At 45.8% G+C, this 21,874-nt stretch overlaps 1 protein-coding gene across 3 annotated transcripts in view; it reads left to right on the top strand.

Moving 5' to 3' along the window:
- Nucleotides 1-13,351: 13,351 nt before the first annotated feature.
- Nucleotides 13,352-21,874, top strand: part of ARK2N (arkadia (RNF111) N-terminal like PKA signaling regulator 2N) — a 73,791-nt gene continuing 65,268 nt past the window's right edge. For 2 of the 3 annotated variants that reach the window (XM_012790320.2, XM_012790316.3), the window contains exon 1: nt 13,352-13,646. The gene's annotated coding sequence lies outside the window, so the exon portion shown is untranslated. The remainder of the gene's footprint in view (nt 13,647-21,874) is intronic. The other variant, XM_075993478.1, reaches the window with a different exon arrangement.

Genomic DNA, 21,874 nt, shown 5'->3' with positions numbered 1-21,874 from the left:
TTCAGGAGAGAAACTGAGCATGCTTAGCTCAGCCTTGCTGGGTCTTCCCTTTAGGACACACCTCCCGCCCATCGTGCAAGGCACCTGCCTTTTGTGGGAAGGGCTGAGGTTTTTCTGCACTCCCTGCACCTGGGTGGATGTCGTCTGCATTAGTTGTGACATATTGGGAAGTCAAGGGGGAACTGCACATTTGCACTGCGTCCCCCAGTCAAGCTTTGATCTGCCACAAGGCTGACATTTCAATGTTCACCTGCTACCTGTGTCTTATTTCTCAATAGGTTCCCAGCTCGAAGAGAGTAAGAGAGTTATTTATTACACACACATACACCCCGCCTCAGCAGGAAAAAAAATACAATTCATCACAGTCCTTGTTATGAATAAGTCTTCCTTAGGGGTGTAGTTCTTTCTTTCTAAACTCCACCCTCACCGTTGGTTTTGCCACTTCCAGATGAGTATCTGCAATAAGGCACACTCGCTTCCAGAATGGCCTAGTTCTTTCATTCTACTGTGACATCTTTCAAGAATGCTTTTCCTCTTCTTCTCTATGCTACAAAATTCTTTTCATTCTTGGAGTGGTGGCTCAGGGTTCGTCTACTAGGTGAGCCCTCCCCAAAGAGGGCCAGGCTGAGTGTGCAGCTTCCTTGTCTCCGTTCCGAGGATCTGGGTGCATATTTCTATTATGTTGTCATACAGTCCGAATGTGTAGCAACACGTGAACAGGCCTCATGTGTGTCTTCCCCACTGCAGCAGACCAGCTTGAGGCTGGACCAGGAGGGGCTTCCTCTGGGCTTCAGAAGAGGAGGGGTCTGCACGGGTGGAAGAGCCCTTGAGACTTTCTACGCACTAGGACTCTGGGATGACAGGGTGGGGACGGGAGGTGAGGCTGGGCAATGACAGAGACAGACTGTCCTACTTGGGTGGGGACCTTACAGTGGAAATTAAATTGATGTATAGGAAATCAAGAAAGTGATGTTTCCACTTCCATTTCCTTATAGGCAGAAAAGAAAGAAAGAAAATAAAAACTCCCCAAAAAGCCAAAAATAAAGTGATGCTTCTTGCATTCTGGAGTGGAAGACTAGCTCATCACTCACTACATGTGAATTCCAAATCCCTTGTTTATTTCCTAAAATGTTGCTTTCCCTCCTTGTATTGTACCCTAGAAATTTTGCTAAGGCCTGAACTGACCCAAAATTTACTCTATCCTTCCCTCACCTGCTGCCTGCAATGGGTCAGTTTAGGGAGTGTTTTTCTTTCTTTCTTTCTTTCTTTCTTTCTTTCTTTCTTTCTTTCTTTCTTTCTTTCTTTCTTTCTTTCTTTCTTTCTTTCTTTCTTTCTTTCTTTCTTTCATCTTTCCATTCCTTTCCGAGGGTAGTGTTCTATCATTCCTGAGACCGCAAGCCCGACACAGAGGGGGAATCTTTCCAGCAGTGGGTGCTCCCTGCCAAAGATGAAAGGCCCCATAAATAAAGTTTTGTCGGTAAGGACAGAGAGAGGAGGGACTGCGTAAGGCGAAGCTGTACACCTGGGAGGCGGGGAAGGAAGCCCCATGCACGGAGAGGGCCCAGCAGAGCTGTGCGGGGTGGGAAGAACACCTTGAGACCTGAAGATCACACCACCAGCCAGCACCAGGCCTCCCCCCAAGGAACACGGGGGCCCCAAGAGGAGCATTTCTCTCTCTCTCTGTCTCAGTCTGGTCCAGTCCCTTCTATCCCAGAGAAGACATCTTAGGGCTGCAAGCATCTCTGTCCTGCGTTTAGCCCCTCTCTTGTCCTGCTGTCCTCCTCTCCCTGGGTGCTGAGCCCAGAGCTCCAGGGAACCACAAGGAGAGGGAATCTCCAACTTCCTGGCACGTGGTCTGTCTCTGAGCAGACTGAGGAGGAGACCTTGAGACGAGGAGAAGAGCAGCACCGGGAAGAGGGAAAAGCAGAGTGGGGAACGGGCAAAAGGACAGAAGGAGAGAAGGAAAGAAGGTATTGGTCAGGGTTCCCCAGATGCAGAATCTGAGCCAAGAGTTTGCACAAGGGTCATTTGTTTTGGGAATTACCCCAGGAACAGGAGTGAGGGACTGGGAAGAACAGCCCAAGGAAGGGACGGCCATGCCAAGGTATGTCGTCTCATCAAGCTGATCTCCTGGTCCTCCTGGTTGCCCCTAAAGAGACCCATACAATCAGCTTCAGAATTGTCCACCTGAGCAAAGAGGAGGAGACATTTCCCTACCAGCTCCTGCCACCACCGGTAAAGGTTGCCCTGTAGGGTGTTAATCCCTTTTCTCTTCCAGATTTGTCCCTGCATGGTTGTCCCAAGTGCCCCAGGAGGGAGCCCCAGGGCAAGTGACATCCACGTGCAGCTGCAAGGATGGCTGGAGTGGAAATGTGGGCCAAGATGGGGGAGGGCACCATTCAGAGCGGACGGGGAGGAAGAAGATGCAGGCACAAATGGAGGTGAGAAGGAAGGGGGCGGTACTGGGGAGGAGAGGACAACTCAGGAGGACAAATCAAACATGAACAGTCCCTGTTTCTGGAGAGATTGGAGCAGGGCAGAGCAGCTCTTCAGCAGCTGGGGACCGCTGCCGAGCTCCTGGAACTGGCTGGGACAGGCTAGTGTCACAGAGTCCTTCCTGCCACGAGACTGGCAGGACCGCTGGCAGGGATGAGTGGCCTTGGCAGTGACCTACATCCCCACCCCATGGTAGCCAGGGGCTATCTCTTTTGGGCTTCCCAGGATCATGAGCTGTCTCCTTGGTATTCCTGGCCCTTCCAGTTCAACAACATCCATGTAGGGTTTCTGGATAAGAGCACACCTGTCCCACAGGGCAGGTTGAAGGATTATGTAAAAGGGTCATGAATTGCCAGAGTGGAAGCAAGCTTCCTGCAGTCCATATGGCCACGGCCCTCCAGTTTGGGTTACGGCTGCCCCTACTGCCACCACAACCCCCAGTGTTGGGTAGATTTGAGGAGATGGGCTCTAGAAGCTTCTGAAATTGAAGTGGAAATCTTGGGAAAAGTGAAGGGGCAGGAGAACCTTTTTAGTACCTTTTGAAAAGGTCTGGAATGTTCCATATTTATATCCTATCTACAATTTAGACTCAGTCTCCCCCCCATCATAGAGTGGGACTCTTTCCACATAGCAATGATCTTTTCCTTCTGTGAATTATTACAGCTCTAATAATCAATAGCACAGATTTAGCTCTCAATTGTCTACTTGTTGTTCTTTTCCTTGGAGTTATTCTCTTTCTTCTAGGACAAGAATATGATTTGAGGATTCTGTAAAACCTGGCTTAACAAAAATGTCTCCCTCTCCTCAGTGGACCTGCCTTGCTGCCTGAAATTCCTATCTTGTGGGTCACTCCTTGATGGCTTCTAGAGAAGTGTTTATTTTAGTTGGACAGAAGTAGTCTGTCTCCTAGGAGGGGTAATATATAAGTCTGCTATCACTCTAGTAAGAGTTAGTTTCCAAAATTAGTTGTTAAGACATGGAGTCTGGAAGCTTTAGAGATCGAGTCCTAGATCAGGAAAGTCTGGTTGTTGTTAGTGGGGAGGGACAAGGAGAGCTGAAGTCTTAGGGTCTTGAGTGGTGACAGAAGGCACTGGCTGGGTTAAGGAGGGTCCTCAGCATAGTGGGGAAAAACACACCAGACAAACTTTGATTTCACAGTTTTGCCTTAGGTAAAGCTTCCTGTAGTGAAGGTAACTCATTCAGGAGACAGTGTGCCGTTCATTTTATTAACAACGTCTTAGCTGTCCAAGGACAGGGACTGGCTCTTACACATCTTATACGCCCCTCAGTCTGACCCAAAGTGCAGGGGTGTGTGTTCTCTTGGATTGCCGGGATGGGGCCGGCTTCCCAGCTCTCCTTCCAGAACTTTGCAGGCCGCCTGGACTTGCGGTGGGACTGGCTCCACTCAGCAAGGCCTCCCGGTTCTCCCAGGGAGGGATTTGGGGATGCCATCCTGAGGAGCTGGACTTCTGCCCTTCTGGCGACTTGAACACGCCATATTTGTATTCTGTTTACCATTTAGACTCAGTCTTACCCTATCATGGAGTGGGACTATTGCAAGGACTAATGAAAGAAACCACAAGCAGAATGAAAAGGCTAGAGCAGCTGTCCTAAGCACTTTAGGAACGGATTTCTCCAAAAAGTGAAGTTAGTGAAAAGACACTATTACTCAGGGCCTTGGCACCCACTCTTGCCAAATAAGACGGTGATCTCCAGGCCTGGCGCTTGCTCATGGAAATGAGTAAATAAATGACAGCTACTTATGAATCCAGGAGGCCTTTGGAAGCTTCCAGTGTCCTGTGGTCCTGGGGGCTTGCCTGCCTGGCTGGGGGCCCTCCCAGCCTGCTGCCCTCCACCCACCGCCAGGTTCTGTAAGTCTCTGTTTTGTCTTTCTCCCAGGGAGCCCCATCCTGTTTCCCCAAGGCCTGGTGCTTTTGCACTGGCTCCTCAGGAGAAGAGTCACATGAGAGACACTGCTTCATTTAATTTTAGGTTATTGTTGCTGCTGTCCGTCTGTTGAAGTACTTTAATGAATGCTTATATTGTTCTCATGCCCAGAGCTTTTTCCAATGGTCAGCACATTATAAAACACAATAATGAGCCTAATTCCCCACCCCCCAATACACACACACAATGGCATTGTTAAGTCCCCCAAATATGTATGATTGTAAAAAGAGTTTGGGATTTGGAAGCAGCTAAATAAGGTTTGGTCCCAATTCTCCCATTTGGTGTTGGTGACCTTGACCAAATCATTCTGTTAGGGTGGAAGGCCTCGTAGGTGCTCACGGAGAGAGTGGAGAAGGATTTCTCATGCAGAGATTAGGATAGAAAAAAGAGGTTTATTTACTTTTCCTTGGGAAGGACCAACACCAAGGTGGAAATAGAAAGAATGTGCTGGCCGGGTACAGTGGCTCATGCTTGTAATCCTAGCACTCTGGGAGGCCCAGGTGGGAGGACTGCTTGAGCTCAGGAGTTTGAGATCAGTCTGAGCAAGAGTGAGACCCCTTCTCTACTAAAAATAGAAAAAAAATTAGCCTGGTAACTAAAAATACAAAAAATAGCCAGTGTGGTGGCACTTGCCTATAGTCCCAGGCACTCGGGAGGCTGAGGTAGGAGGATTGCTTGAGCCCAGGAATTTGAGGTTGCAGTGAGCTATGATCACACCACTGCACTCCAGCCTGGGTGACAGAGCAAGACTCTGTCTCAAAAAAAAAAAAAAAAAAAAAAATGCTGGCCCGAAAACCAGCTATTGGGACTTTTTTAAAGGGGTTGTAAAAATGGCAGGGTACATAGTCAAGAAACTGCTGCATCCACTCCTTTCTTTCTTCTTGGTGGCAGGTAGATAACAAACACTGCAAGGATGTGAAAGTCCAAGAGTTGGCTCTCCCGCCTTTCCCTGGAGAAGGGACTATCACAGGAGATGCGACTCTGTCCTGGAGATACGGTTGAGGCTTGGAGTTGCTCACTCAGGAACTGTTTAAGCTGCAAACAGCAGATTCTCAAGAAGAAAAAAAACATTTTTTTGAAAGAGAGAGATTTACATCTCTTTTCTGTTCATTCAGCTCTTTTCAGAGGCTATGTAAACAGAACTCCTGCAGGGTTTCTGTTAGAGAACTCATAGGATTGATCTTTAACTGTTACTTGGGAAATTCTGGAATTAATATTTTCCTGTTATTTCTGCAAGGCCGCCCCTTTGAATTCTTTCATTCATTCATTCAATAAGTATTTATTCATTCTGAAATAAATCTCCTTGTGTTAGTCATGTAATCTCTGCACAATGGTAGCAATACCCACTCTAACTGCTTTTCAGGGCTGTTTTGGGAGCTAATGAAATCCTAGTTATGAAAAGGTTCAAGTTAAGCTTGTGAACTAAAATAAAGTCTTAAGACTCCTAGCTGACTGAATGGACCCTCTCTTGGGCCAAGGATCCTAGAAATACTTGAAAGCTGAGTTGTTGGCCACGTGAAAGGAGGTCAGACACAGCATAGTCTTGTCCCACTTCCTTGTAGGAGATGTCTTTTGTAACTCATTAGCAGGCCTAAGGCTACACAAGGCAAAGCTTAAACCACACCTGCAGGTCCTCAATTTACCCAACAGATCTCTTGAGTCTATGTCCAGTGGTGGCTTATCTCTGATTAACAGACTTCCTTATCTTAAAACATTCCAAGCCTTTAGAAAAAGCTTCATTTCTTCCTTTTTTTCCTGAGGCAGAGTCTGGTTCTCTTGCCCTGGCTAGAGTGTTGTGGTGTCAGACTAGCTCACAGCAATTTCAAGCTCCTGGCCTCAAGGGATCCTCCCGCCTCAGCCTCCCAAGTAGCTGGGTCTATAGGTGTGCACCCACATGCCCAGCTAATTTTTTCTATTTTTAGTAGAGACGGGGCAGGTGGTGTCGCTCTTGCTCAGGCTGGTCTCAAACTCCAGAGATCGAGTGATCCTCCTGCCTAGGCCTCCCAGAGTGCTAGGATTATAGGAATGAGCCACCACGCCTGGCCTTAAAGCTTCTTTTCTTTAACCACTTACAAATCAAAGAATCTTTAAATCCACCTATTACCTATAATTCCCCCACTTCTAGATGTCCCACCTTTTTGGGCCAAACCAATGTACACCTTCCATATATTGATTTATAACTTTACGTGTAATTCCTGCCTCCCTGAAATGTGTAAAACCAAACTGTAGCCCACCCACCATGGGGAGACCACTTGCTCAAGGCTTCTCGGGCATGGCTCCTGACCACGGTCCTCAAACTTGACTTAGAATAAACCTCTTTAAGATATTTCACAGAGTTTGGGTTCTTTACAGTTCTATACAAATGTACATTGTTGGTATTAATAAGCAAAAAAGATAAAAACGAAATTGGAGGGCTGGGAGGTAAGGGCCCAAACCACAACACTTGCTATGTCATCTGTATGAACGATGCTCATATTCGAGGATCTGGCTGTGCCCTGCACTCTCCCGACCCCAGCCTTTCCTCATACCAGACTCAGCCCAGAAAATGCCATTCTCCTCATATCTGTCCTTGGAAGTTCTGTTCTTTCTCCAAGGCCCTCATCAAAAGCTTCCTTTTTCAGGAAGTCCTGGGTGCTCTTGGGAGTTAATTTCTCCCTCTTATGTGTCCCTATATTCTATGGATCCTCCTCTGCATTGCCACTTGTTTCCAGGCTGAGCCCTGTTACTAGACACACAGTGCAGCGGTGTTCTTGTGGGAGGTGACCACGTTCTTTTCCAGGAATCCTGAGAATACCCCTATGACCTTGGTCAGGTGAACCATTTTCTCTGAGCCTCAATTTCCTCCTCCTTTAAACCTACCCACCCTTGCCGGTTGTCTTGAAGGTTACCTGCCAAGGGCCCAACACGTGCCTTCTGTTCAGTGAGCAGGCTTCTGATCAGCATCTTTTGAATAAACCTGAACTGCCTGCATCATTTGTCGGGCTCTCCTAATCCACACATAGAGGTGACTACTTAAGATTATGTGCAATGCAGAATGTTGGGGTGATCCCAACCCAGTAATATTTACCCAACCCAGATTTTGGTACCTGAAATGTCACCAGGAAAGATTAATTCCTGTGGATGCCTCCTTAGAGGCACTCACTTATGTTTCAATACCACTGGGCGAGGCAGAGCATGAAACCAATTCCCGTTCTGGTGTCTGGGGTACTGACAGCTTTGGCTGCCACCTGAAAGGTGAAGAGGGTCACATGGAAGGGAGGCAGGAGCCTCCAGTACCAACAGGAAGTTCTCAAACCCTGTTGTTTTGGGGATTTTTAATGAGGTTTCCTTACACAGAAATGGATACTAAACCATAGGCCTGGGCTGGGTGCAGTAGCTCACACCTGTAATCCTAGCACTCTGGGAGCCCGAGGCCCGAGGATTGCTTGAGCTCAAGAGTTTGAGACCAGCCTGAGCAAGAGGCAAGACCCCATTTCTACTAAAAATAGAAAAAATTAGCTGGGCATGGTGGTGCTTGCCTGTAGTCCCAGATACTTGGGAGGCTGAGGCAGGAGGATCGCTTGGGCCCAGCTGTCTGAGGTTGCTGTGAACTAGGCTGATGCCACAACACTCTAGCCCGGGCAACAGAGTGAGACTCTGTGTTAAAAATAAATAAATAAATAAAATAAACCATAGGCCTGGAAGTTGGGAGTGGGAGGTGGGACTGAAAATTCCAACCCTCTAATCACCTGCTTGTTTCCAGTGGTGACTGGCCCCCATCCTAAAGCTATCTAAGGACTCTCCAAGAGCCACCTTATTAGCCTAAACTCAGGTGTGTTGCTAAGGGACTTGTTTGAACAACAAAAGACACTCCTATCTCTCAGGAAATTCCATGGGTTTTAGGAGCTCTGTGCCAGGAACCCGGGCAAAGACTAAATGCATTAATTTTTAAATCCACTACAGATCCCCTGATGTTGCTCTAATTTAAAATACTGTAGTTCTCAGAGCTGGGGAGGGGAAATGGAGTCATTCTCCGTACAGCTGGTGTTTGAAGTGTTTTCGGAATCCTTTCTTCCAAAACACAGGGTCTGCTGTCGCCATCCACATGGAAGATCCCTAGGGCCGGAGGGCCTTCTCTCCTTTCCTAATATTTTCCTTTCTCTCTTCTTTCTGCAGTCCTTAGTTTGAGACTTTTCTTCTCGCAGAGGCCTACCTGCCTCCTGGTGTGGTCAGCATGGAGCCCTTCTTCCTCGCCAAGTTGTCAATGCGCTAGGGCAGGATGCGGTTTCCTGCAGGTCGTGGCTACACCACTCGGTGGAAGTCTAGTGAGCACATCACACCTGCTTCCTCATTAGTGCTGCAAAAGTAAAGTGCAGACCCCTTGCACTCCATTCAGCCCCCCAGCTTCCCTTGCTGCCTTCTCCGTCCTCACTCCTCTGCTGGCTGGCCCTTGGGTTGTTGTCCTCCGCATATCCCAGGGGCTGTTACACCTCTCCACACCCCCCAGGTCAGCTTCTGTGCACACTTGTCCCTCCAGTCACAAACATTTACTGGACGTGTCCCATCTGCCAGGCTCTGTGGAGACACGCAGGGGGGCTTTGAGGAGGGATGACCTGCTGGAGCTCTGCCCTCCAAGGCCCTGACACCCTCCCTCCTTTTTAACCTCTTGCAGGCAGGTTCCAGACCCTCCCCGAGGTATTCCCCATTGCCCTGTCTAAAGGGCTCCCTGCCTCCTCCCAGCCTTTCACCCACTTGGCACCTGGCACCACTTCCTTATTTTGACATCCTTGCAGTTTCTGAATCTTACATCTACTTCCTCCACTCACTACACGTGTACTGAGTGTGTCTGGGCCCGGCAGTGAGGCACGGGCCCGCTCCCTCGAGGCTTTGGTGTGTCAGATGGATGAGAAAGAGGAAATGCACAGCAGGAACACACCAGGGCAGATGTTATGAAGGAAACAGGTGTTGTGATGGGGAGTGGGGTGCTAGTCGAGATGGGGTGTCAGAGGAGCCTCCTCCCCACTCAGGAGGTACTACAAGGTCAGGCACTGTGTCATACAAGACAATCTTTTTCATTAAAAAATGAGAGGCTGATTCATACTTGTTAAGAAATTTAGGGTTGGATGTGGAAGCTCATGCCTATACTCCTAGAACTCTGGGAAGCCGAGGCAGGAGAATTGCTTGAGGATAGGAGTTCAAACCAGCCTGGGCAACATTGCGAGACCCTGTCTCTACAAAAAAAAAAAAAAAAAAAAAAAAAATATATATATATATATATATATATATATATATATATATATATATATATTAGCCGGGTGTGGTGGCACATGCCCGTAGTCCCAGCTACTTGGGAGGCTGAGTCAGGAAGATCACTTGAGCCTGGATTACAGTGAGCTATGATGACGCCACTACACTCTATCCAGGGCTACAAAGTGAGACTCTGTCTCAAAAAATAAAAAAATAATAAAAGAAGGAAGAGGGGCCAGGCGTCCCAGTGGCTCATGCCTGTAATCCCAGCACTTTGAAAGGCAGAAGCGGGAGAATTGCTTGAGGATAGGAGTTCAAGACCAACCTGAACAACATGGCAAGATCCCATTGATACAAAAGAAATATGGTTGGGTGCAGTGGCTCATGCTTGTAATCTTAGCACTCTGGGAGGCCAAGGTAGGAAGATAGCTTCAGCTCAGGAGTTTGAGGATGCAGTGAGCTAGGATGACACCACTGCACTCTAGCGAAACTGTCTCAAAAAAAGAAAAGAAAAGAAAAAAAAGAAAAGAAATTTAAAACGGTCTTTTGCATTCACTTCCACTTTATTTTAGAAGTTACAGACTTTAATATAGAGTTTCAGGGGGACTCACCTGATTGGAAAGAGGAACTTGGAGCTGGGTCCCAGAGCACTTTGCTCAAGAGGAGCCTCAGTCAGTTGTCCAGCCCAGGGTACATGGGGGGCACGGTGCTGAGGGAGATGCCCCTTCCACCCTTGCCTCCACTTTCCTGAGGTCCTTCTGTACCCATCCATTCTCCTTCCCCATGAACTTTGTCACTTTGGACAAAAGAGTCCATTGAGATGGAAATGTCACTGTATTTGACCAGTATGTGTGGCCTAGGAGGTGCTGGCCTGGAGTGCTGTCATAAGAGCCACAGCCCCATTCTACAGTGTTCTCTCTGAGCCAAGCATGGATGGTATGAGAGCTTTGCATATATAACTCATTTCACCTTGCTCCTCATGACAGCCTGCAAGGGAGTAGTAGGGAGTCATGTGTATTTGACAGGTGACAGCACTGAGGCCCAGTGAGGTCACATAACTGCCTGAGGGTCCCCATCCTGGAGCCCAAAGACAGACCTGTCAAACTCCAGAGCCCCCGGTCCTGGCGACCATCTGAACCTCCACTACCCAAATCCCTAGAATATTTCTGGACGGCTTCCTCACAGAGGGCGTGATTCAATTCTGTGGAATAACACCATGAGGCAGGGCGGCTCATGTTAATCCAGGAAGTGGTGACTTGTCTGAGGTGCTGGGGTCACCACAGTGCAGAGGGCCAGCATTTCCCCAGCTGTCCCTGCCTTATGGCAGGAGTTGGGGATCCTAGTGTGTCCTTGTTACGCTGGGGGAGGCCAGATTGCCCAGTTCTTAGCAATCTGAGAAGGAAGGGAAGGGGTGGCCCAGAGCCCAGAGATGATGGTTCTGTCCCTTGTATCCCCACACCTTTGTCATCTAAAGAGTAGTTCTAATAAGAGAACCCACCTTACGGGGCAAGTGGTGGGCAAGAGATGGTGGGCTAGAGTACGGGGCAAGAGATTCTGTCCGATTAACTTGCTCGGTCAGGAGGGAACAGACAAAGCCAGGCCAGTCACACTCTGATGCTGCTGTCCAGGCCAAGTCTAGCAGGCACCTGCTATGGGCTCAGCTCCAGTCCAGGCTCTGCGACAAGTGCAAGAAACGATGCTGAAGAATGATTCTGACAAGCTTAGCTCTGGCCTCTAGGGCTGCGACAGAAGTTGAGAGGAAACACATTGATATGATTTAGTAGTAACTCCACAGACAGGCCAAGGGACAGACGTGTGTAGGAGACTGTCTGTGAACAGAGGAGTCTTGACCAGCAGTGAAGGGCCAGGATTGAGGGGGTAATGAGGGTAGTGGTGATGCAGGTGGTGTGTGGGTTGAACTGGTTTTAAGGGGGAGATAGCATTTCAGGCGTAGATAAGATATGTAATAGGCACACAGTATGTTCTCTGTGAATCTCAAGAAGGCAGTTGGTGGCTGTGGTTAAGAAAGCAGGCTCTAGAGAGGACTGTCTCTTGGAATCTAATACAGCCACTTACTGAGTGTCACCTTGGGCGGGTCACTCTGTGCCTCAGTTTCCACCTTTGTAAACGGGTGGAAACTGACACAACTCATAGGATTGTTATGAAAATTAAAGGAATGAATCCATTTAAATGCATAGCACAGTGCTTGGCACTTAGTAAGCATTCAATAAAAGTTACTATTACCTCATTTTCTTAACTTACTCATTTGGTCAGGGATGGAAAACTCCCATGCCTGTAGGCAGTTAGCAAAAATGAGTGAAGTCAAGGAACTGAAGGACCTGGTCTAAAAGGGAGGCTGATGTTAAGGGGTTTATGCTGTCAGATGTTCAGAATTTCATCTTGAGGCATCTCACCCACGGGTTCCAGCACAGCTCTTTAAAAGGTAAAGATCTTGGCCAGGTGTAGTGGCTGACGCCTATGGTCCTAGCACTCTGGGAGGCCTAGGCGAGAGAATCCCTTGAGGAGTTTGAGATCAGCCTGAGCAAGAGCAAAAGCAACATCCTGTCTCTACTAAAAATAGAAAAAATTAGCAGGGCGTGGTGGCATGCACCTGTAGTCTCAGCTACACTGGAGGCTGAGGCAGGAGGATCGCTTGAGCCCAGGAGTTTGAGGTTGCGTTGAGCTATGATCACACCACTGCACTCTAGCCAGAGCAACAGAGACAGATTCTGTCCAAGAAAAAAAAAAAAGTAAAAACCTTTTGCATTTTTCTCCTCAAGTCTATTTTTTTCTCTCTCTCTTCCTCTCCTCCACAACCCTGCCCTGCTTTTACGGAGTGCGAGTGCGGGCCGGGCCGTTGGCCAGATCTTGAGTTGTGAGGTTTGTTGTCCTCAGCATCTCCTCTTCCTCCTTGGGAAGCCCTCTACCCGCCAGGTGGCTTGTGCCCACCTTGACTTTCTCTAGTTCCGCGTCCACCACGTATGCCCCGTCCCCTTGAACTGAACTCAAGTGTGGGGCTCGGAAACTCATAGAGCGCGCTGGCGCGCCACCCTTCCCAGGGCGAACTGCAAACCCGAGGAGTGACTCTGCAGAGGCGGAATTCGGGGCGTCCTGAGCGCGCGGGGGCGGAGCGGGGTCTCCCCGGCGGGTGGCAGTCTGTTCGCTGGGCCTGCAAGGTGCCCGTGCAGAAACTTGAACGGGGTGTTGGCGCCACTGCACGAGAGGAGCACGGCCGATCCTCCCCGAGCCTAGCTGTGGGCATCCGCGAGAAAGTGGGGAGAGGCGGGAGCGGGCTCCTCGCTGGAGTGACTCAAGGACTCAGACTCCGCAAGCTTCAAGCGGGAAGGCTTCCGGAGGGAGTGAGTGCTGGGCAGCGCACGGAAAAGGGAGCGCCGTCCTATTCTTAAGGCATTGTCCTTGGCTTCCACTGACTGGCTTTCCCAACCTCAGAGAAAGACATTTCTGGAAGGGAACTGCCTGAACCCAAGGAGCGAGCACAGGAAAGCAGCCCGGGAAGCCGGCGCCTGCACGCCCGGCTCTCTGCAGCGGGAGGAGCGTGGGTTCCTCTCCGCCAGGTGGCGCTGTTTGGCTTCCCCCCCCCCCGGCCTCCGGCTCTGGTCCCCAGAGGCCCCAGCCGCAGTGGCCGCTCTAGCCGGCCGGCGCGGGCTCTGTGGTTCCGGGCGGAAGTGAGGCGCGGAGCGGAACGGCCTCTGGTGACATTTTCTTGGGGCGGCGCGGACGACTGAAGGGACTTGGTGGTGAAGGCTGCGGAGGCGACGAGGTTCACTCTGGTCCCGGCGAGGGCTCTGGCCGCGACCTTCTGCTCGCCACTGGGGCTTGTGCCGAGGAGGCGAAGGCGGAAGTGGCCGTCGCATCCCGAGTCACCGCGGCCGGGACAGTCCCGGCCGGGGGTCCGTGCGTGCCCCGACGGGGCGCGCGGAGCGGGTGAAGAGGCACGGAGCCGCCGCGGAGCGCAGGTGAGGCGGGAAGGGGCGCAGGGCCGCGGCCTGGCTACTAGTCGAGCTGCGGGGCCCGGGCTGCGTCCCAAGGAGGGGTCGGGCGAGTCGGAGGGGTGCGGGCCGCAGGTGAGGGATCTGCGGCGTCTGGGCGCTGGGGTTCCGAGGAGCCCGGCTGGTGGGCGCCGGGGGTTCGCACCCAGACTTGGCGGGAGGCGCGGCCTTGGGGGGGCTGACACAAGGGGGCCGAACAGCTCCGACCTCCTTGCTCGCCCGCCGCCGGTGACCCTCTCGTCCTCCGGCCCAGCTGAGTTGGCGCCCCCACCCTCCCCAGTCGCTGGGACCAGGTCGCGGCGAGTCCTTTCCCGCGGGGGCTAAGGGGAGCCTAGGGATGCCGCAGCCTCCGGCCTGCGCGGGGAGCGGCTTCGCGGCCCTGGAGTTGTCTTCGAGCAACTTTCCGGCTCCCCGTCCCGCAGGGGAAGCAGTGGCAGCAGCTCCGGGAGCCGGAGGAGCTGGGGTCTGGCGCGGGTACCTGCCCCTGCGGCGGCTGCCGTGGCCTTGGAGGAGGGAGAAAAGGCTTTCTTAGGCTTGGCGCCGCCTGCCTCTAGGCGCTTCTACTAACTTCCGTTCGCAAACATCTCCAGTCTATGCGAGAGATGTGTCAGTCTTCAAAATTGACCTCTTCTGGAGAGTTTGTCCAGTTTATTTAAAAACCGGCGAGTATGTATACATACTGATGAGCCCTGGGTTAAAGACTATTGCCTTCCCGGACTCTTCCCAGAGAGTTCTTTTTCCCGGGAGCATTTGGTACCTTATTTTTTATAGCACGGATCTTAATGTATTGTGCTAGCAGCCCCTATCGGAACTGCACGTCATTCATTCTTACTTTTAAATTGCCCTGCCCTGTCACAAAATATTAATAGATGCTCACTGGTTGAAGGAAAGAACGTCTGTACTAGTCCTCCCAGAATCTGGAACTCAGATTCTTAACTTCTCTGGCAGTTTGTTCTTGGATGGACTTTTGCGTGAGCTTTTGCTTTCTGAATCCCTCCACCCAGTAGGATGGAAATCCCACCGATGATGCTTTGTCCAGGTTGGGCCTCTTAATTATAAATACATCTGGCAGTTCTGGTTAGGCTGTTATTATGTAGTATCATTGGGCACTTGCTAACAGTTTGAATCACTCCCTTTCTTCTCTTGGGATATTTTAAGAATGGAGGCTATTAACTTTCTAATGTGGTTTTGCTGATCCTGGCAATCCGGATTCCTCCGGTAATCAGAGCATTGCCTTATTGGTTTAACAAGCATTTTTAGAGGCCTACAATTGATAGTTTTCACCTGATGTCCTGAGGAGTCACATCGCTAACCATTTTTTAAGTAGGAAGTAGAATATTTTGGCCTAATAATATGTCCAGTACAATGCCTAGTTGAGTGTTTGTGCAACTGTAGGTACTCAGTTAATGTAAAACTGTGAATTAAATTTGAGTTCAGGAAACCAAGATGATATTGACTTCAGTGACCTGTATGTTGCTTTAAAAAGAACCTTAGTGGAATTTTATGCAGTTCCATTAAATGTTAAATAAAAATATTTCTTAGACATTTGTAAATTGATTTCATTTAGAGTGCTTTTCAGTACTACTGTAATCTTAAAATTTCAAGCTACATCTTTTTCATAATGTTAACATGTTATAGATGTAAACTTCAATGGGTTTATACAATCTGAGAGGGAAAAATGTCAAGGTAATTTATACCTAAAGGACCAGCTGAATCAGATTTCTTTTTTTTTTTTTTTTTTTTTTTTTTTTTTGAGACAGAGTCTCACTTTGTTGCCCAGGCTAGAGTGAGTGCCGTGGCGTCAGCCTAGCTCACAGCAACCTCAAACTCCTGGGCTCGAGTGATCCTTCTGCCTCAGCCTCCCGAGTAGCTGGGACTACAGGCATGTGCCACTATGCCCGGCTAATTTTTTATATATATATATCAGTTGGCCAATTAATTTCTTTCTGTTTATAGTAGAGACGGGGTCTCGCTCTTGCTCAGGCTGGTTTTGAACTCCTGACCTTGAGCAATCCGCCCGCCTCGGCCTCCCAAGAGCTAGGATTACAGGCGTGAGCCACAGCGCCCGGCCTATGTGTGTTCTTTTGAAGCATACTGAGTTCAATATTTTATATTAGAGAGTTTGGGAACAAATAAAGTTTCTTGGATAGCTATAATTATGTAGGCAAAATAAAATGGACATATAACTTGAGTAAAAGGCTATGAGACTATGAAAGTGGAGAAGAGGTAGTGAGAAAAATTCCGGACAAAATATTCACGTGGAGCCTCTTTATTCTCACAGCACTAGTTTATTGTTTACTGTGTGCCAGCAGTGCTGTAGTTGCAAGAGTTACATGGTGAATAAGACCAACAAGGTCTCCTGGTGCTCAGATAACTTAAACATTTAAATCTGAGGTTTGAGATGGATTTCCAGGTGAGCATTCCAGGCTAGGGAGTATCCTAAGCAAAGTTTTTTTTGAAACATAGTCTTGCTCTGTTGCCCAGGCTAGAGTGCTGTGGCATCAGCCTAGCTCACAGCAACCTCAAACTCCAGGGCCCAAGTGATCCTCCTGCCTCAACCTCCCGAGTAGCTGGGACTACAGGCACATACCACCATGCCCTGCTAATATTCTACTTTTAGTAGAGATGGAGTCATGCTCTTGCTCAGGCTGGTCTCCAACTCCTGACCTCAAAAGTGATCCTCCTGCCTCAGCCTCCCAGAGTGCTAAGATTACAGATGTGAGCCATCATGCCTGGCCCCTAAGCCAAGTTTTGAGTATTGATGCTCTTTAATGGTTAAGTGGGGCCAGTAAGTTTTCAGAGGGATGGGTAGGGTGGATGGAGGTAGGGCCAAGTTGTTAGGGTACCCTAGTCTGATAATGGGTTATGTATTTTCTTCTTTTAGGGAAAAAAGTGAGGTAGATTATAAAGGATGAGATAAGCATTTCTTTTTAAAGACTGTTCTTTATTCATCCTGAAGTTCAGTGAGTAGAAATTTTATTGGTTTTATTTATTTGTGTTTTGTTTGTTTATTTTGATTTTTTGGTTATCAGATTAATGAAATTTAGTATTTTTCTTTAGTTGTCAAATTCCAGTCTTAAATTTGACTGTTGTCATGAAATTTTTCTAAATTCTTTTATCCTTTATCTTTACTTGTACCTCCTTTCCTTTACTCTTTCAAAATTCTTATGTGATTCAACTTAAGCGAAAGAAGCATTGTTTTCTGCTTCTGTGTGGGCAGCTTCTCTCAGAACTGGGATTGATGTTCAGTCGTTCAGTTTTCACACTCAGCCTACAGGGTCTTGTGGTAAAAGGAAGGAGCAGGGTGAAACTAAAAATTGTCTTGCTTGTTTTTATTCACTTCTATGTTTCTGAACTGCTAGGAGAGGAAGTGTGTGTTGTATATATTATACAAATTTATCAGAACATATTAGTAGCAGCTGATAATAGATAATAGTAAATGTTATTTAAAAATACTTTAAAATAGCCAGTATGACTTAGATTTGATTGGTTGGCTTATTCAGGACTTGTGGCTTTAATTTACAGTGTTTATTTGAAGTTTCTTTTCTCTTTCATGTCCTTATTCAAAATAAAGAACCTCATTCGTCTTTGGTCAGATACTGTCACTTAGTAGTCAGTAGGTAGATGGTAAATCCCTAAGTTATTAACTTGGCTTTATTTAATTTTTTTTTTTTTGACAGTCTTGCTTTGTTGCCCCAGGTAGTGTGTAGTGGCATCATCATAGCTCACAGCAACTTCGAACTTCCTGGTTTAAGTCATCCTCTGCTTCAGCCTCCTGAGTAGCTGGGACTACAGGTGCATGCCTGTATTTTATCTATTATCTATTTTTTTTTTTTTTGATAGAGATGGAGCCTTGTTCTCGCTCAGGCTAGTCTCAAACTCTCAAGCTCAAGTAATACTCCCACCTTGGCCTCTCAGAGTGCTAGGATTACAGGCATGAGCCATCACGCCTGGCCCAGCATTATTTAATTTTAAAACTTACCTGGATGATTATTTTCTAGTTTTGTGAAGATTAATCAGAAGTAGAAATCTATCAGCAGCCTTTTACTTTTTGTGAACATGGGAGGTATTTATACCTGGTTAAATTTAAAATCTACTTACTGAGCACTTAATGTGCTAGTTGGGTATGGATACATAGATAAGAAAAACCATTTCTGCCCAGGGAACTCAACTTAGTGAACCAAATGATTTCTAAGTTTACTTCTTGCTCTAAAATGTGGAGAAGAAAAAGTAGGTTGTAGGGAGAAAAAGTACTGCATAGCAAAACAACTGTAGTATGGAGCTAGTCTTTTCCTTTATAAAATCATTTTAAATAACTGATTGGAAAATAGCATTTACTTTAAATGGGCTCTAAGCTTAAAATAACTGGAGACTTGAATGTTCTTTTTTGTACTGCCAGTTCATTTGCAAAATACTTTTTTCCTTTGCCTGTAATTCAAGTACATGTATTATAAGTTCTGATTGTTGTTCAACGAGCAAAATTAAATCTGTTAAAACTTATTTATAGCAGGCATTCCTAAGAATATGTGTAAACTAGGATTGTGCTTAGGTAGTCTAGAAATTAAGTTTTCATTAGCATAGTTAACATTTCATTAGAGAAACAAGATACTGACCAAAGGAATCCATAGAAGTAATTTTTTTTGCTGAAGTTGTTTGGTTTAAAAAATGACTTTCATGATGTTTGGAGTCAGCATTTTGTTAGGTGCTTTATAATTTGTGAAAGGTATTGTTGGGATAGGGAAGTTGGGTGTGGACTAAAACTTTAGGAAAACAGGATTGTTTTCCTTTCTGTATTAAGAACAAAAACCTCATGTAGTTAAAATTTTAAGCAGTATCCTGTCTGCCTTAGCTTTAACCTAGCATAGAAGCATAGTTTATTCTTAAGTCAACAATTTGTCATCAAGGATTTCCCATTATTTTTCTCTGCTGAAATCAACTAAACAATTTGCAGTGTGCCTGAGGGTATGTATAGTGGATAGATTTTTGGCAGCATTTATCTTGGGGACCTCAAGTTCCAGCACGTCGTGACCCATCTTTATGTGAACTGTCTTCTGAGGGAGACAGAAAATGGTCAGAACAGAATTCTTAGGGAAAATTTAGAACCTTTGTTTTAAATTATTCTTGATTTACACTGATGGTGCTTTTGAATACTTTAGAGGGTCTCTCATTAGCCACAGTACATTGTTTTGCATTTGGTAACTTCGTTGGCTTCTGACTTGATGCTAGTTTGTTCACAGCCCTGGTGCTGGTCCAGGTACATGTCAGAAGTGGTAGTATCTGCAATATGAAGTGATACGAGCAGCTATTATCACTCTTGGCCTATTTATAGAACTTATATCAGTGGAGAAAGGTTGGTTCGTAAGCAAGCAAAGCTGCTGTCTTCTTGTGGGTGCAATCTCACAATTTATACTTCAGTTCTGGGTAGGCCAAATTCAGCACATTATGGACAAATCCATTCAGCTATATTAATTTTAGTGTTCCCTTTCTTTTCTGTACTCAAACCCATTAGCACTGAAGTTTCTTAGTCAACTTTTTTTTTTTTTTTCTTTTTAAGAGGCAAGGTCTTGCTCTGATGCCCAGGCTGGAGTGCTGTGGCATAGTAATAGCTCACTATAACCTCAAACTCCTGGGCTTAAGCAGTCCTCCAGACTCAGCCTCCCAAGTTGGTAGGACTACAGGTGTGTCCTGCCACACTTGGCAAATTTTTAAAATTTTTTGTAGAGATGGAATTTTGCTATGTTGCCCAGGCTGGTCTCGAATTCCTGTCCTCAAGTGATCTTCCCACATTGGCCTCTCAAAGTAGTGGAATTGCGAGCCTACGCTAATTGCACAAATTGTCTTTGGCCTCAATTTCACCTTTGAAGGAAAGAAACCAAATAACTTGTCACACTAAAAATAATTAGTAATAATTCTTTAATGTTATATAATAGTGTTCAGATGTCTCCACTGTCTCATAAATGTGTTCAGATTAAGAGCCAAATAAGGTGCGTTGTTTTGTAATATTTAGGTTCCCACCTCCATTCCTTTTCCCCAGCAAGTAATTTGTTGAAGAAGAAGGGTTTTTCTACAGTCTGGATTTGCCAGTTAGATTCATGTGGTAGGTGGCGTTAAACATATTTCTCTGACCCTAGTGTTTCTTGTTAATTGGTTTTAGATTTAGAGGCTTGATCAGATTGCATTTCTATAATGTATGTTCTCTATTTCTTTTTTCTTTTAATTTTTTAAAAAATTAACCACATTTCAAGTTCTCAAAATCTTTTTCTTTTGAGGGGGCAAAAATACTTTATAGGTGATATTCAGTACTTGAATCAGGAGCCACATATTGTTTGGTTCTCTCTGATGTTAGCAGCTGTTGGTGATCATTGCTCAGCTCTACTAATTAATTACTCATAATTTCTCACTCTGAATGCCTCTCATCATTCCCTGTTTGAGTCTTTTGTACTGTGTCTGGTTTATGGCCTCTTTAGCCTTTTCCTTTTTAGAGTTAAGGGAAAGGATGAGTTGCTGTGGAGAAAAAGGCGGTTTCTACCGTATACTAATTTGCAGGTGTTTTTTTATTTCAACCCCATCTTTGGTTCCTGCAATGTCCATATCGTCTGTGCTACAACTTCTTGCTGGAAAAACCAACCCTAAATCCTGTCAGATAATTGAAAGAAATCCTTCGAAACAAAATTTGTTCTAAGATATTGGTGTTTATTGAAGATAGTAGTACTCTTGTCATTTAAGTTAATGTTTATATATAGAAATTAGAAAAGAGGTTATTTTTTCTGTTTTAGAAAATTTGGGAACATCACTGTAAGTGATGCAATGGAGTCTTTTCCTAGAACTGAATGTCTGAGGGGAGGGGCCTTCATTTTAACTGCTTTTTACCTCATTTTGTTCTATGTGGCTTAAGATATTTAGTTTCATAGTGTCTGATTCTTGCATCTTTATGCAAAAATACACAATCATTTTATATATTCTAAATGTAAGGAAACAGCTTTACTAGGCTATTAACAGTTGTGTCAGTTTTTGTCTTATGTTTTATATGGAAAAGTAAAAAGGAAGTTATGAGAAATCATGTTGATTTTATGTAATGGAATACATTTTTATATACAAATGAATAATAGTATGAAGCAAGCAAATTGTTTTCTTTAGTGGTCTTGGTGATTTTTAAAAATGACTCAGTTCATCAGTTCAACAAGTTTTATGAAATTTTCCTTATGTGTTAGGAACTGTGAGTGAACTGATTAACATGATCCCTGTTTTCATGGGAGACTGTAGCATAGTGGGGCCGAAGGGACGAGTAAGAACATTTACACACATAACTTGTCTTTTGATTACTTTTCTTATAATGAGGTATTTATTCCCCTCCACCCCAGGTATAAAGTTAACTTTCAATTTTGGGGGCTTAAATTTCCTCAGCCTTTACTCTGTGTGTGTGTGTGTGTGTGTGTTTGGTTTTGTACCCTCTTAAAGCAGTGTATTTGTGTACCACAGTCAGAAAAATCAGGTAATAATTGTTAGGTGTTAATTTTCTTGCATGATTACTAGTATTGTGATTTTTCTCACCATTAGATTGTCCTTCTTTTCTGATAGCCAACTCGTCTAACACTATGAAATAACTTTTAAATCTTTTTATGATATTTACTAAAACCAGCAGGAAGTAGGCATATAATACAGTTTGAAAGCTCTGCTTCAATCTGTTTTATCTTAATGTGTTGCAGTTTGTCTCTTGGTTTCCAGTCTGCGTTTTCTCTGTCCCCTATTCTTGTTTACATTTAAAAAACTAAGCAAAACCTCAAAACAACTCAAGTTGGGCATATGGAGGGGGCTTTTTTTTTAAGTGTCTAGATGTAGAACAAGCAAAGTTTGACAAAGAGATAAGAGAGTGGTTTTATTTTTAAATTTTTAAAAATTATTGGTTTAAAATTTTTTTTAAATAGTGGTTTTAAAGACCCACAACTGATTGTCGTGGATTTTTTTTAAGCCCTCCCAACTACTGGGAAATTACTTCTTCTTTTAAAAGATGAATTAACAGTAGATGCAAGCTATGATCTGTTTTATAGTATAATTGTCTTGGAGGCAGAAATTTCTATTGTCTTGGAGTTAGCTATATTCTTCTTAGTGATCTTATGTTACCATGTGTGTGTGTGTGTGTGTTGTGTGTGTGTGTGTGTGTTTTATTCTCATCTATAGAAGAAGTGTTTTTGCAA

This window comes from Microcebus murinus, chromosome 17 (assembly GCF_040939455.1).
Source record: "Microcebus murinus isolate Inina chromosome 17, M.murinus_Inina_mat1.0, whole genome shotgun sequence".
Taxonomy (NCBI): domain Eukaryota; kingdom Metazoa; phylum Chordata; class Mammalia; order Primates; family Cheirogaleidae; genus Microcebus; species Microcebus murinus.
Note: the sequence above shows the minus strand (reverse complement) of the source record. Positions and strands in the feature narration are given on the sequence as shown.